Below are 4,093 nucleotides of genomic sequence, written 5' to 3' on the forward strand. Positions count from 1 at the left end.
TTTTTTTTTTTTAAACCGGACTTTTCTGCCAGTATCAGGTATGAAAACTCGCTCAACGCCCAACGATGCTGCTCTGCCAGCAGAGCGCCGGGTCTCGGGTAACCTCCACCTACATGGCGGCGGTGAGGTCGAGGCCAGTAGCTGTGACCCCTGGAACAGCCGGGCGTGATGAGGTCTCGGCGTGGGCGTTGCTCTGCTGCAGCACAACCAGGGATTCTCTTATTATCCAGAGCCGGGGGAAAAAAAAAAAAAAAAAAAAAAAACAACCCTCTCCCGGTCTCTAAAACCCTTCCTTTAAGACGCTCTAATACTGATTTCTGCTGACCTCGACCGCGAAAAAAATAGTCTTTTCCTCTCCGCGGTTAAGTGCAGCCGCCGTTGTTCACCAATCACTCAGGTGGGGAGGCGAAGCGGCGCTCACCTCTGGGTGTAATTGAGATTAAGTCGCCCTCGTGTTGCGTGGGAGGAAACAAGTGCTGCTCTTTACAGGGCGCAGCAGCGTTTTAGGGCGAGCCGCAGTTGGAGTGCATTAGGGGGTTTTTATGTTGTTTGGCCATATGTTGCCAGAACAGTGTGTCAGAGCGAGACAGAGGAGGCAGGCAGGGAGGGAGCGTTGACTCATATTTTGATTTTAGCCATTCAGCTGATGTTGCTCATAAATGATGTCAGAGTGAAATACGCTGAAGCGGAGATACGAGGAGGGCTCGCCGAAGGAATGGGAGCCACACAGGAGAGGAGCCGGGGAGCGACTCGGCTCCGTTTTCTCTCAGCGAAATGTTGAAACTGAGGTGTTTTGTTTTTAATCCAACTGGGTCCGTGGTAATGATTGAAATCAGCAGCTGGAGTGTTTGGGTGGAATGAAAGCAGAGTGGTGCAACAGGCCCATGAAACCTCTGTTGTGTAAGACACACTGCAAAAAAACTAGAAAAAAAATCTGTGCAAAACTACTGTAAATACCTGGAAAATTAGATTTCTAGCTGATGTAAACACAAGAAAACAGTCATTTTAAGGTTGTAAATGGATATTATGTACAGTTTTTGTTTATTTCTTTGCAATTANAATTTTTGAATAAAACACAATTTGGCTGCATATTATGACACTCACATGTTATTATGATGCCGTAATACCGTAAAATCTTTGTGTTTTTCTGTTAAATAACATAAGAGGAGAACTTTTCCTGCACTCAAAGTCTAAAAATGCAATTAATTTTGAAAATAGAGCAAAAAGCGCGCTGGAATTATGAGAAGTATTCACAGTCGTGACAGTTACTGCCTTCAAATGTGGCATTTAAAACTCAGAGTGATATTCCTACGATGGCGTTCTTTCCAGATACTGCCACTTCGCCGACGTGCTTTTTGGAACATTAGCCGTGCTTTAGCTCTAACCCCGGGAATGTAATTACCGCCTAAGTAGATATTATAACACTAGAATCACGCTAAATGCCACTTCATCCCCAAACTGTTCTCGAAACCGGGCGGATTTCTGCCGGAAACGGGCCTCGTATTCTCACTTGGTTAAAGCAAATTAGCCCCGGAGAAGGGGACGGAAGCGGCGCGATAACGGGAGGGCTGGCGGCGGTGAGGGATGGAGCCGAGGCTCAGCCGGGGTCAGCAGCTGTAGTAGCTAAGTAGTTTTAATTGAAGTAGCAGCGCCATCATTAACATTGCTATCATTATTACAAAGCGAGCGGTTCGGATGATACTTCTGTCCCCAGCCGCCGCCGCCGCCGCCGCCGCCGTCCCCACCCCCAGACACCCGCACATCATTATGCAGTGGCATCTATCAGATACTGGCTTAATTAGGGCCTGTACAGCACATTAAGCAAGGGGAGTAGCCAAGCTCAAATATTTATAAGGTTGAGTATATTTATGATCTGTGTCATAATCCCTTATTGGAAGATTTCAGCGGAGGTTTTTACAAAGCAGACCCTTTGCTCTCCGCCTTGTTTCCGACCTCCTTCCTCTGATTGTGCGTGACACTGTTCTGCGTTTGTTCTGACGAGCTGACGCGGAACGACGCGCGCGAGTTAATTTCCCCAACCGTTGTGTCTCCTAACCGGATAACCGAGCCCTTCTTTAAACAGTAAAAACAGAAAGAATCGTCAGATGTTCGCGTTTCCGACGGTCCTCGAACTAACCACTTGTTTTGAATCATCTTCAAAATCGCAAAATCAAAAAAAAACTGCCAAAAATGAACAGTTTCTTCTGCCTAGATTCTGTAAAAAACAAAAAATTCTGTGGCTCAAGATGCAACTTTTAAGCCATCAGTGACTCAGCTGTGACCAACAGTGACGTGACAAAAATTCAGGATGTTTTGGGTTGAACTGCAGGCTGTGTTTACACAGAGCAGAAAGAAAACAAGTACAGAAACTAAATAAAAAAGAAAGTGCAAAAATAACTATACTATGTAGAGTCACATTTTTATTTTTCCAGTATTAATAACACCAATTGGCACTTGGAAAATCATTGTACATGTTAATTTTAGGCTTTTTTCCATTTTTAAAAATTAAATAATCAAAGAAATTCAGATTTCGTCTTTATTTTTTGATGGTTTTTTGCATTCTAACTGTGTCATACTGCACAGAAGACATGTTTAAGTTCTTTCTACTTGTAGTCATGCTTGTTCTGCTTCCATAGAGCTACAGGACTTTATATTGCAGTGAAAAATGAGCCCACAGTGAGTAAAAATGAGACAAACTATCTGCGTGACCTGCAGTCAGACACTCCAGCAGAAGCAACAAACGTCCCTGAAAACCAGATTAGGACGCTCCGATAACCGGCGAACGGACGGAAAGTTTTGGTTTTGTGCAGCTTGAACTGTTACCTGTTGAACTCTGCTTGTTATTTTTTCGTCTGCAGACGCTCTGAGCTGCCGAGCGGCCCAACGTTCTCGGTTACGGGCTCTTCTTTTGTTAATTTCTCATCCACTGAGTGTCACGAGGTGAACGTGGGGCTATTTTTAGTCCCCCGCAGAGTGCAGGTCTAAGTGGCAGTGAATGGCACTTCTGGCTCAGCGAGAGGCTCGGCCCGACTCCCCCCCACGATAACTCCTCTTGTCTCTTTTTGTCGGGCCGAAGGTATCGCCGCCGTCGAGAGCCCTTCCCTTTCTCTCTCGCTCAGGCATCTCCCCTGTTTTTTTTTTTGTTTTTTTTTAACGTCTCGCCTTGGGAGAAACCACAAGGGTCATGTTTATTTAAAATACAAAAACACTCGCCTGTCCTTGTCCTCAAACCTCACCACCACCACCACCACCTCCACCACCGCCGCCGCCGCCGCCGTCCTCCCCCTCTCTCCCCTCCGCGAGGGGGGAGGCAGGTAACAGTGGCTGCAATTAGGATTTTTTTATTCCTGTCTTCGGTGGCTGCTGGTAGGAGGTGGTTTAATGAGTGCAGATTCCACAAAAATGCCTCCAAAAAAGCCGCGTCCTTATGCAACTAAAGCGCATTTAAGTTTTGAAAGAAACAGATTTAGTCGCTGAAATGCAAGGCTGGGATTCTTGGGATCCGGTTTTGCTTTCAGTTGCACCCAAATTGCTCGGTTAGAGTTCGGAAAATGGCACGATTTGACCCTTTAGCGCCACGTTTGAACGCTTGTCCTCCATCTAATGCATGATACGTTGGCTGAAAAGGAGCAATTGCAAAGTAAAGTGCATCAAAGACAAACATAATAGTGGAGTTTCTGATATATTGTCGAATATAATGATCTTTATTAACGTTCAAGCACTGAATTTCACAAACTAGCGAGCGGCTGGCTGTAAATTCTCGACTCCGCACCATCACCTGCTCTGCTACATGTGCTGCAGAAACTATTTTAATTCAATTTAATATGATTTTTGGAAGACAAGGCTCATTTTAGCTAGTTTTGAGAAGCTCACGACAGATTTAATATCGATAATTTTGAGGGAATGTTTAGTTTCAAGCCATAAAAAGTCATTTTTTAAAATAGGAAAGCCACTAAAACAACCAAACACACCAGTTTTTATGCTCTCAGATCAAATTCCCTGGAATCCGGGGCGATTTATTCCCAGTTTTTCACATTATTTTGAGTTTAAAACACACAAAAAAGGCTGTTATATATGTCAAACTAATATCTGT

At 44.6% G+C, this 4,093-nt stretch overlaps 1 protein-coding gene across 2 annotated transcripts in view; it reads left to right on the top strand.

The window, feature by feature from the left end:
- Positions 1 to 4,093, top strand: part of zeb2b (zinc finger E-box binding homeobox 2b) — a 117,115-nt gene that overhangs the window by 58,043 nt on the left and 54,979 nt on the right. The window lies entirely within an intron of this gene.

This window comes from Stegastes partitus, unplaced genomic scaffold (assembly GCF_000690725.1).
Source record: "Stegastes partitus isolate 25-593 unplaced genomic scaffold, Stegastes_partitus-1.0.2 Scaffold175, whole genome shotgun sequence".
NCBI lineage: Eukaryota > Metazoa > Chordata > Actinopteri > Pomacentridae > Stegastes > Stegastes partitus.